The sequence below is a fragment of the Vespula pensylvanica genome, chromosome 1 (assembly GCF_014466175.1).
Source record: "Vespula pensylvanica isolate Volc-1 chromosome 1, ASM1446617v1, whole genome shotgun sequence".
In the NCBI taxonomy this organism is placed as follows: domain Eukaryota; kingdom Metazoa; phylum Arthropoda; class Insecta; order Hymenoptera; family Vespidae; genus Vespula; species Vespula pensylvanica.
Window position 1 is genome coordinate 14779099 of NC_057685.1, and position 12798 is coordinate 14791896.

A 12798-nucleotide genomic window follows, 5' to 3' on the forward strand; every position below is an offset into this window, starting at 1 on the left:
TACATTTTCATCGATGAATTCCTATCGTTCTCTCAAAAATATTCATTATTACGTATCGTTACGATTATGTAAGTATACGATGATACAACAAGTGGTTTTCTCTTCAACAAAATATCGAGCAAACAAAATCGCCGAAAAGAAAAAAGATGATAATTGAGATTAACTTTAACTACGCTAAAAATGAAAAAAAAAGATGGCCGATACGCTCGTAACCATTCGAATCGATGCTTCGAAAGACTCTTTCGTTGATTACTCGAACGGCGCCAGGACGATGACTACGTCGTTCACTTTCCTGTCCAAACTTCGATCGCAATGGAATACATTTGGAACTCGCTAATCCGATCGATATCACGAAAACAATATTTATCGTCGAACATTTCTCTATTGAAAGCGTCCTTTTTCCAAGTACCTCGAACAACATTTGAGGAAGGTCGCTAAACGAAACGATTGATACTTGATACTTTTGCAAGAACGCGTTCGTTAGGAAAACAATTCCAAGAATAAAACGATAATACAACTACATCGTTGTGCGATTTATAAAAACAATAACAACAACACAACAACATACAACAAGGCTCGATAATGATCGCTTCTTCCAGGTATTTCAATTCAGCAATATTTTTAATTATTTATTCGCGTCCGTATAACATACGTACATAGAACGTGTTTATCTGTAATATGTATAAAAAAAAAAAAAAAGAAAAAGAAAAGAAAAGAAAAGAAAAATCAAACGCATTAACAAAATATCGCACTATTTAATAAATTTTCATGATAATATTGTTATTGTCCATTAACGGATAATAAAGCGTGCATAGAACGTAACAATATCTGTATTGTTTTACAAAAATAAATTGATTACCTATCTCCAAGTATGGACGTTCGAATAAGAACTTCGATGTACGTAGAGATTACATGAAATTCGCATCGGAATGAATAACACGAGGTAGGTATAGTCGTGACAATGCGATGATAACGTTCTCGTTCTCGCACGAGTTATCGATAATTAGTATCGATAAGGCATCCGCAAACCTGTATCTGGCACGATGCGTGCGGCACGCTCGAAAGAGCGTTAATTGGATCGCTAATTTAAGCGATGCCAGTAGGCAACACAACACTCGAACGAGACGGCTGCTTCGTGTCTAGACGAAATGCCGACTTGCAACAAGACTTTTCTTACTTTTTAGAATTTAGCATGCGCGCGCGACTCTGCGTCTTGAAGATCGTACGAGACATTAGAGAGAATAAGACAGAGAATTCACGTTCGTAGATCGGGTTACGAGACAGTCTGCGCGGCGAGACGATTCGCGATTTTCTTCCGTTTTAACGCTTTCCAAGAGATAAAACGAGAGAACTTTCTAATCGGTCGTTCTCTCGGCTTTCGTTTACACAAACCGAGTCAAAACAATTATTGTCATCTGAAATATCTACTTGTTATATGCTAATATATACGTTTCTTTCTTTTTCTTTTTCTTTCTTTCTCTCTTTCTTTCTTTTCTTTTTTTTTTTTTTTTAACTGATTAATCGTTCGAACGAGATTTTTTTAGGAAATTTACGATTAATGATAGACGTTCGTAGAAAAATAAAACAAGTAATATCACCTCCGTTTACTTTTCACTGTAAAATCAATAAAATTATACGAAGATATTTCTGATAAGAAGTCGAGATTGATTAACGACGTTTTTAATATTTACGTAATCACGAGCAATTTATTAAGTTGCGAGTTTTGTAGAATCGTGTATAGTTAATAGTGTTGTACGTATATATGTGTATACGAATAACGCGTTTGAAAGATTTAACGAATGACTAACGATCACGCGAACGCGTGTATTAAACGAAAAGTAAGTACGAAAGTGGGAGGTCCGCATTAATAAAGTTATGTGGGTACCGGGAGTTTAGCGGAAGATTATGTCGCGTGAGTATCGTACGTATACGCGCGGCGTTTATAAAAGAGAGAAAAAAAAGAAAAAAAAAAGAAAAAAAAAACAGAAAAAAAAAGAAAAAAAAAAGATAAGGAAACGGAAATGTACGTCAAATCCAAGCGGGCAAATAGTATGTTCCAAGCGCATAAATTAAAGTCAATGCCATTGGTGTGTCTTGGATCGAGTCGAGCGTACGAAAGAAAAAGTAAATTAATATTTTGTAAGCTTTCGAAATAAAAATTGATCGAGTAAGTATAATAAAGGTAATCGATGTTTCACTCGATGTTACGAGTACGAATTACGTAAACATCGATTGGTCGATCGTTTCGACGTATTCCGGTAGCTGCTAAAAGAAAAGTGTGGTTATTATACGATCAAAAGAAAGAAACAAAAATGGCTGCGCGATAAGTTTGTTCTTATGCTTATTAATATCGATCGTGGTTCGAAAATGGCCGCACGTTTGACGAGATAAAACATGGCTCGTGAAATTCGCGCCAAAACAATAACGAATGTTCTCTCACTCACTGGTGTCTCCAACGACGGATTCCTTCTTCTTTGCAGGATCAGCACCGATCTCGACGTAATCCACTGGGGCTAGAAAACAAGTGGAAGGAGAAGGCCGAAGAGAGGAAGAAATTCAAGTAGAAAATTTCACTCGATTTTCACGACCGAACGTGGACGATTTGCACCACTGTAATAATCGAAACCCGAAAGCTAACGTAATATTTCACGATATTCGCGCTTAAGAGAAGCTAGCGCGCCAAATTCACTTTCCGTAAGACGACGACGATGACGACGGTAATGAACGACGCGGTACGATTCGAACGACCCGACGATGACGATGATGATGACAATGACGAAAATTTGGCGGTGTCGTTATTATTGTCGTTTCCGTAATCGTTTTCGTTGTTGTCGAGGAAGGACGATAATGCAAATCGAACGGCAACAGCAACGCGACGAGACGCGCCGACGCGTCTTCCGAAACTCTCCTCTTCGTCGATGACATTAATGTTTACTTTTACGCGAGATCGAAATCGATTTGTATTAATAAAAGAGAATGAGAGAATGAGAGAGTGAGAGAGAGAGAGAGATAGAACGAGAGAAAGAAAGCGATTATTAAAAGAAAAAAGGCGCGGAATCGAAAAACTTTTTTTTTTAAGCCGGCTTTTCACGCACTCACTTGCCTCACGCACGAACGAGAAAAACAAACTTCCCGCTAGGAGCGCTCGTGGCCAACTGACAAGTGACAGTCGTTACCCCGCGCAGCCCCACGCGTCTCTCGCACAGCCTTCCCCCACCACTCCTATCCAACGTCCACTAACCGTCGAGACGCACCGCGCGCGCAACAACTTTCCGTTGCGTACATGTACTCTACGTGAATATGTTAGTGTAGGTTCACTCGTTATACGTTACGCCGCGTCCTAACCAACAATTTTTTTTCATCGTTGAATCTTTCAATCTTTCGACCGTTGTTCGACTATCCAGGATACGATTCACGATCATCTCCTGTGTATTTATAAATATCGGTAAAGTATAATTACTAAAGTATCGATTACAATTTAAGAATATTTTGAATATGTTACATACGTTTTGTTGTTTTAATAACGTATATTTCATGTTTCTTTCTTTTCCTTTTTTTGGCTGTTTCTCTTTGTTATTCTTCGTTTCTTTTTTCTTTTTTCTTTTTTTAACAGTAATAATAATACTCAAAATAATATAATTATAGCTACGAGAGGAAATTAAATTTACAAATTAGATCGTGAATTTTATAACGATGTATATCTGACAAAAAGTTTATTACGCGCGTGGTGCGATTAATGAAAATTATATATTTATTATTGGAATTAATTAGATCGAAAAGATTTATATATTTTCTTTTAATATGAAATTTAACACTGATAGGTTATACATTTTTATTACGTAACGTCGTCGTTCTTTCGGACAAACAGATATAAGAAATACGTCTCCTTTTGTTCCCTGTGGCATTTCGTACGAACTAATACAAAGAAATGGCAATAACGGTCTCAAAAAGAAAGATAGAAAAAGTTTAGTAACTGGAAATATACGAGGATCGTCGTAAAAACGATCTTGACGGCTAATACTTTCTTCGACGATTTGTCTGCTTCGCACTGTTACCACGATGAAAGTTGAAGAAAGAATCGAACATTGATGCTTTTTGTCGCTCGACGTTTCATCTTGTATCATATGTTAGAAAAGAGAATCGTTTTCGTAGAATCTAAAAAAAACTTTCAAAAGGATGTTTGTTTTACCGAACCGAACATTTTGATGCTTCAATATGCTTTATTCTTCAAGAGAGGATAATGATCCAGTATTTTCATTAATTTAACAATACGCTGAAAAAAAAAAGATACATTCTTTACTCGCGAAACGAATTAATGCTGTAAATAATCGATGTGAATACAATTATAAAATAACGATCGAAACGTGTGACATATAGAATCGCATGATTGATCAAATGATAAATAATTATAATTGTCGTAATTACCGTGTTTTTTTTTATAACACGTATGATAAAAAAAGAAAAGATACACGCGGATAACATCGAACGATTCGATTTGTCGTAGTCCCGTTTCGTAACGCAATTTTATCTTGAGAGCAATTAAAATATTACGTGGGAATAGGAGGTAAAGAGGATTACTCAAACGATACAGATATCTTCGGAATGAATAGGAACTAGTATCCAAGACACGTAGAAAGACCACAGAAATATCGGATGGTAATTGGGTTCCCATTGAAATTCAAGATTGGCGATAGCCAAGCGATAGCTTACCCATCGAGTCGAAGCAGGAGTCGGTCGCACGCCGGTATAGTAGTTTCCTGTGGTACCAGTTGGTATTCGACATGAAGCGACGAAAGTAGAAACCATGGTAAAATTAATGCTATATACACGGTTAGATGGCAATCTTCGAACATTGTCGAGTTAAGGCACCTTATTTTTCATTCAAGAAGCATTCTCTAACCGAATTAGAAATGACTTCCGGCGTTGGTTAACGAACGAACGGACTACTCTGGATCGTAGCGCGCTAATTAAGACGAGGAACGCTTAGATATCACAAGGTAATTCTACGAATCTAAATTAGAGCATGTTTTTGCAGTCTGAAAATGGAGCCTGGAGAGGAATAATAGATAATGATAATGATAACGATAATGTCCGCGGTATAAGTAAAAGGTTCGGATCGAAGAAGACGTTTAATTAAACGGGAGATATTTTAAAATTATACATTAGTCCTTTCGGCTATGCAGTTGCGATAGGTCAAACGATGTACTTTCCGTAGAGATAACGGTAGTATCGGTACAAGCGTTGATCTTAAACAGTGCTCCGGGGAAACTAACCTCCAAGCAAAATTCGATATCAGAGGATAAACTTGATTTAAGTTGTGCTTCACGCTCGCGCAAGAGACTCCAACTACTATAGCCAAAACGCCCCTAAAGCCTCGACTTGTTGTTTCTCGATTGACTCGACTTTCCCACGACTTTTCCTCGATTTTGCTTTCTTTCTTGTCCCCGTAAATATATTAGGTCGTTGGAGAAATCGCAAAATTCGACTTTGTACAGCGTAAAATTGACTTGGGAAATTGCAATGCTCGTTGAAACGTTCGTACTGAAAGGGCGTTCCTCTGTGGAGAAGCCGACGATAAATGATGCTAATTTATGGCATTCTAAAATGAAGGAATCGTGAAATATCACGGATACATCCACCTACGTAGTACATATATAAAATGGACGTAACTGTGAAACTGCGAATTACAAAATCAAGTTGGGATACTACTGTACGAATGCGAATTTATTGTGGTACTCTTTGAGTTCTCCTCGTTATATGCGGAATCGACAAAATTACAAAATTATTCCGTGGTTCTGGAAACGTACGTGCTAGATTTTGTTAGAAGCTTATCAGAAAATCAATAATGCTTTTTGATAACGGCTTAATTTATCTGTTCTTCGTTTTTGGATATTACGTTCTTTTCACTTTTATAATTTGGATCGACTTAAGAATAAACACACTCGCGAAACGCATTAAAAAATATCGATATAAATTCGCAAGAGATCTCGCCACGTCGATTCGCGAACATCGAAATTAAACGGAAAACTTTATAACGGTCAGGAGGAACGGATGATAATTATTTTCTATCGCGCACGAACTTAATTTCTTGCGACGACTGGTGCAAACAAATTAGTAGGAATAATCACAGCGACCAAGTAATTAAGTCGAAGAATAAAGGCAACAAAACGAACTGAGCAAGCGCGAAAGAGACAAGAAAGGTGGATGGTGGTGGTAGGGTTGCTTGATGGAAGAAGGAAGAAGAGCAACCGTTAACGGATGAAGAGAAGTGGGAGGGGGTGGAAAGATGAGATACAGGGGGGTGGGAAAGAAAGGAAGAGGGAAAGAAGAAGAGGCCAGCGTTTATATAAAAGTCGGTAGAAAACACAGAAGCTGTCGGCGTTGGTGAAGGAGGTGCGCTGATGGCGAAGCTTCGTTCGTGGTATTAAGAGCTCTTTTGCCATGCACAGACGTCTACGACGCTGATGAAAGCGCCCCTTTATTACTTTCCCACGGTAGGTGCGATTTGAATTTCAAGAAAACGACGTTGCGCGTAGCCACGTCCGCCCGAAAATATGACAAAAAAAAAAAAAAAGAAAAGAAAAAAGAAGAAGAAGAGACATCTTCTTTATGTTCTTTCTTTTTCTCGCTTAACTTTAGCGTTTATACCAATATCTTTGGTTTATGAGATATATGGGTTTGCGTACGTAAACTTTATGAATCATTTTTTCTTCATTTTTTCGTCCCAATTTTTATGAACGGTTAATAAAGAGTTATTAAAGAGTAAAAAACAAACAGTTTATCGCGTATATTAATATTTTAATAGAATATATTTTAGTATCGTCCAATATCGGAGTCGAAGATTTACATTCAAAATATAGATGCGATGTGTAATAACAATAGCTTTCATTGTTACACGATATTTTCTATCGTTTAAATACATTTGTCTCGATCAATCGAATTTAATCTCGTCGCTTAATTCCGGGACATGATTAATTATAATCAATCGATTATCTCAATAATGCATTAGATACTTTCGAACTGATGCCACGAAGGAATACTTATCGAAGGAATCGTTTTATAGATATTTTCTAAAATAAAAAGAGGAACGTACTCCGATCGATTTTCTTTTTAACGTTGCGAGAAACGAGAGAATTTGAAGGAGCAAGCTGAGAGCTATCAAGGAGAGATACGTTTAATTAGAAAACAAGCAGTTCGACGTTAATACCAGCTAAATCGCTCGTTTTCGATCATCTTTACGTCCGTTTCGTTCCTTCTTATTTTTTTTTTCTTTCTTGTTCTTTTCCCTTCTTTTTTTTTTCATGGAGTCTCCGACTAATAGCCGACGACGCCGATAAACGCGAACTATTACCGTAATCTGTCTGCTCGAGTATCTACGTTCCAAACAGAAAATAATAAAGTGTACGCTATCGTTCAACGTTTCTACGAAGTCGTTATATACCAACCTTTGTGGATTCTGACTTTTTGAAAGAGGTTCGATAATTAATCCCCCCAAAAAAAAAGAAAAAAAAAAAGTTAGAAAAAGTAAGGAAGATGAATAAGCGATCGTTCGTTTGTCCACATCAAACGATATTCCAATAATAATCCGAAGCAATCGAAAAGAATTTCTGATGAATCGTTGCATCTGATTCGATAATATTATGTACGTAACTTTAGCTAATTTATTCTTTTATATAGAGATCAGCTATTTGACCTCTTTCTCCTTCCTTAGGTAAACAATATATTCTCGGGCGGAAATCGATCTCTTCGGATCTCACGAATGGTGAATTCTCATTAATACGAATTTTAATGAGAATTCGTCCGTCAAGGTTTCACAAAATTGATTAAATTATTATAATTAATTGTAAGAGAATATTGATTATAGAAATGTCCTCTTTAATTTTTTCAACGTGAAAAATATAGAAAATTAATTACGTTAGGAAATAATAAAAACTGTTAACATCGGTGACAATGCTGGAGGTTGTGGATAATTAACCGAATAATTCGTTCGAGCAATATTTCATCGCATCATTTTCTTTTTCGAATTTTATCATATTTAGAGATCGACTCAGACGAGTTTGAAATGCTGGTAGGTCGTACCGTCACCTGATCTGGAAGCCCCGCGTTGCGTTACGAAAAGCGCTTTGCATCCAGCTTTTCACAGTATCTTTTCCTTCCTCTATTCCATTTTTCTCTTTTACGGTGTCTACGAATCATCGCATATGCAATATATATATATATTGCATAATATATATATATATATATAAAATATGTATGTATATACAATGTACGTACATATACAATGTAAAAAATATACCTGTATACATATATGTATATAGATATATTTCTTGTAACCTTTGCTATCTACCTACGTATCTATCTTTTTCTCTCAGGCATATCTCTTTCTTTCTCTCTCTCTCTCTTTTTCTCAGTAAAAGAGCCAGAATATTGAAATTTTCGGTCAGTGCCCGATTTAAAGTATATCATGGTAGGTTCTAGTCTCATCGAATCTAACCAAGCAGTACCGATGAGCCAGAGACTCTGTTGGAAATGCCAATGGAAAGAAGTAAGAATAGTAGACAGACAGAGAGAAAGAGAGAAAGAGAGAGAGAGAGAGAGAGAGAGAGAGAGAGAGAGAGAGAGAGAATTGGCAAACAAAATGATGAAATTCAGTATGGAAGAAAAAGAGTAAGAGGAGTAGAAAGAAGCGAAGAATTGGCTGGTAAGGATAGAGAGAAGGAAAATGAAGAGAGGGCGACAGGGTGATAGTAAATGCAACCCCTTTTGACTTTTTGGGTCAGAAAAGTCGATTACTCGGCGCCCCAGCAGCCGAAAGTGCCTCTTGACTTACCGCCAATGTGTAAACAAGCCGAACAAGGTACCTAGCTCGGCCTTGCCTTCCTCGACTCTGTCTCCGTTTCTCCAAATTTCGACCGCTCTACTCTCGAGGCTGGGTAAATAATCTCTCGCTCACGAAAGGCGAGAGTATTTCGCTAGGTTAAATTCTTCTTTTTTTTGCAACGTGCTTTCTTTCTTTTTCTTTTTTCTTTAGGAAGAGGAGGAGAAGGGAATCGAGAGTGTATCAATGGCTTGTATATTCTACGAACGCAAAAAACCTAGATAAGTCGTTGAAAATGAAATATGTCAATGGTTATCGTCTAATGTATCGTTCCTAATTGGGCCCCAATCTCTTCTCCGAAAATTCGTTAATAACGTGCTAGTGAAACTGTTTCAAGTTTACCGACGAGATTTATCTCGTTGACTAGACGCCTCGAGGAACAAGATACGTTTATATGGGACCGAGGAAATGCCGTGTTACTGCCGTTGGTGGTGGCGTGACTCTCAGCTTCATGTCGTTCTTCTTGCTATATACATTACGTATACACACATACGTACAAACAACTCCAGGCTGTTTCAAGATGCAACTCGCTTTTCGAGATTACGATCGCGCACACCGACTAGCCGGTTAGATGGTTGACGTTTCCTCGATCGGTCTTCGGATTGTCGAAGTAGTTTTCTTCATTAGACTTTTTCTTGTGAGATCGAGTTCTTAAACGATCCGTAATCGCTATCGATCTTTTTCTTTAGTATAAATAAACGAATTGAATCTTTGAGAAACATTGACAATCATTTCGAATAAATATCGAAATTTATTAACGCATCATAGCTACGAACATCTGTTCGGTCCCGAGAGAATTCGTTGCAGAATGTTAAAGCAACCTGTCGATCTATAATACGCATCTATTATTCTATTTCTCTCTCTTTCTCTCAGTAACTATATAATATGTACTGAATGATCTATTTAAGATGAACTGTCGAAATATCATTGAAATTGTTAACGAAAGGTATGACACGGTAATAACAAAGAAAAAATCAAAACGAATAAAAAAAGGAATATTTATCTCTTTCTTCTAATGATAAAAATTATACAAACATTTTATCATGTTATTTATCATTTTCCAGTGATATTTCGATAAAATGTTTAAAATCATTTACCCATTATATTAATAACATACGGTATATTCTTGGTTATTCGAAATTATTATCTCATGGTCAATGTGCAAATAAACCAAACGCAGAATAGCATACCTATTTACACGATATGTATTGATGAAACATCGCGTAATAAATCAGTAAATATGTAATTTAAACATTAATAATAATAACAATTAAAAGTAAAGAATAGATATTGAATAATAAAATAAACGTATACACGAATGTAATATACCAACGTATGTATTCGCGTAAAAATTAATAAGAAAAAAGCAATATCAATTGTTCGCAAAATTACGTCGTTTGAAATTATTTTCCTACGGAGATAGAGAGAAAAAGAAAGGGAGAGAAAATTAATTCAGACGCTTCGTCACGACGACGATGACGACAACGACGACGACGAAGACGAAGACGAAGACGACGAAGACGAAGACAAAGACGAGGAAGAGGACAAGGACGCGTTTGAAATGAATTATTATTCAAGCAGATAAATCGCAGTACTGGGGGTGAAAATTCCAGGAATTAATAAACAATGCTGTGCGAAACGATACAGTTGCGCTTGGGTGCTACGTCGAGAAGCTCGAGAACACCAACAAAACCTAAACTTTGAAAACGACGATCGCACGGTGATGTTAGAGAGTAGTAGTTGTAGTAGTAGTAGGGATTAGGGTGGGGATAGAGGGTGGTAGCTAGTCGAAATAACTCAGCCGCTTACGAATGCATGCTCGTCCGTTGTCTACCTTTCTCTTCCTCTCTCTTCTCTCTCTCTCTCTCTTTCTCTCTTTCTGTTTTTCTTTCTTTCTCTTTACATCTCTGTCAGTCTCTTCCTTTCTGTTCGCTCAGGAGAACATCCCTGAAAACCGTAGTGATGGTGACTCGCCAACTTGCCTGTTTGCATGCCTGCACATCGATGTTAGCTGCTGAGAATTGTTACGACAAGTCGAGACATGGGAATTGTTGAAGCAGAGGAGAACATGGTCGTATGCAGTTATCATTGAAGGTTTGTTCGATAAGCATTTTTTACTAATGATAACGAATCCTCCTGAGAGTAACAAAGATAGAAAGATAAAAAGATAGGAAGAAATTTATTTTCAAGTTATAAATTCATTTGAAGCGAAAACTATAGGCATAATAACTAAAATTTCGTTTGTGAGATTTTTTTTTTTTTTTGAAAAAACTTATCCTGTCAATCAACTCATTCATATGCGATTTCATAAGAATTTCCTTTTTCCTTTACGTTTCTACGAGTTATTGAATGAACATTAATTTTGATGAATCGTGTATGAGATTCGCTCCGTCGGATGCAATACTTTTTTCCGATCTCTCTTTATCTCTCTCTCTCTCACTCTTATTCGTGTTCTCTCTTTCTCTTTTGTCACTAGCATTCGATTGAAAAAATTTATCTTTTGGAAACGAATAAACTCATTCCAGGCGAAATTATACGCAAGAGTTATCCAAAATTTCATATCGTCCGATTCCGGTTGGCCGGATCGTAAATTGGATTTCTGCTATCTGTCGATTCCAATTTCTGTGAGATAACTAAAAAGTGCCGCCTAAAAAGAGAAATAATAAACCAGAATGATAGAAATATGGATATGAAAGAGACCGAATCTTTTATTATGTTTCTTTTTTTTTTTCCTTTTTTCCAATCACGCTGAAAAGATATACTTGATGCGTATAAGTCGACGAGTTTTTAACATTTATACGTAGTCAATTTTTACAAGAAATCGTTTATAACAAATATCGTGTAATGAAAATTACTTCTTACCGAACTATTAAATGAAAAGAGAGATCGTAGTCCTCTACAACAGTCGTCGTTGGAAGTCACTTTGATTCTAAACTATGACGAGATATTTCTATATAAATAAAACAAGCTGACGTGATACCTACGCGACCTACATTGACCTACACGATTTCTTGGAAGATTCATGAAGGCGTATATATATATATATTTATATTTTGGTGACGTTATCTCCACAACCAAAATTCCTAGAGACTGAAAAACTGCTTCGAAGAAGAACGTCCTTATTTATTTACGTCCTCAAATATCATCGATATATGTAATTAGGATTTATTTCTACGATATTTGTAGAGCATATAAGTTCGTATTACCTCTCGTATATTCAAACGCGTATATTTTTACAATTTATTCGACGAATTTTTAGGTTTATGCGAACGTCGTCGGAACGCATTCGTCAAGTCACGAGATGAGGAGTGAGGCTTGTATTTTTCGTTTATTGTTCGTTCTCGGACGACTCGTTTCCTTACGATATTCGTTTTGACTTTTCTTTATTTCCGTTTGGCCAACGGTGTGCCATGAACAAAGGACAGGGAAAGAGATATGGATAACAGGAGAGAGAGAGAGAGAGAGAGAGAGAGAGAGAGAGAGAGAGAGAGAGAGAGATAACGAAAAAGAGAAGGAAGCCGCGACTCGAGGAGGATACGCTACCAGCTCTCTTTTGTGTCTACCTCTCTTGTTCCGTCCTCATATTCTCTTTTCCCTCCTATTCTCATCTACCTCTCTTCTTTCTTGCTCATCCCACCCATCATCTTTCATCTTTCTCTAGCTCTTTCGCTGGTACACCTACCCCAAGGATGCCGCTCGCTTCTTCGTTTAATCACTAGCTCCGTCGGTGAAATAAAGAAAAGAGACGGAAGAATTGCGACCTTCTTCTTTAAATCTACGGTATCACCTATAAAACGGCTTAACTGAGATCGAAATATCGATTTTATCATCCCTCTTTACTCTTCTTTTTCTTATCCCTCTTCTTCTTCTTCTTCTTCTTCGTCTATTTCTTCTTCTTCTTCTTCTTCTTCTTCTTCTTC

At 36.9% G+C, this 12798-nt stretch overlaps 2 protein-coding genes and 1 long non-coding RNA gene across 4 annotated transcripts in view; 1 reads left to right on the forward strand and 2 right to left on the reverse strand.

Annotated features, from left to right (window-relative positions):
* The window catches only part of LOC122631806, a 321354-nt gene that overhangs the window by 240666 nt on the left and 67890 nt on the right, over window positions 1-12798 (reverse strand). The gene's annotated exons all lie outside the window — the stretch shown is intronic.
* Window positions 10772-12798, forward strand: part of LOC122631911 — a 228548-nt gene continuing 226521 nt past the window's right edge. For both annotated transcript variants that reach the window (XR_006327783.1, XR_006327785.1), the window contains exon 1: window positions 10772-10972. The gene's annotated coding sequence lies outside the window, so the exon portion shown is untranslated. The remainder of the gene's footprint in view (window positions 10973-12798) is intronic.
* LOC122631933 lies at window positions 11228-12349 on the reverse strand. Its single transcript, XR_006327787.1, has 2 exons — window positions 11741-12349; window positions 11228-11525 (listed from the first exon to the last, which is right to left on the reverse strand). It is a non-coding gene; the product is annotated as an uncharacterized LOC122631933 (long non-coding RNA).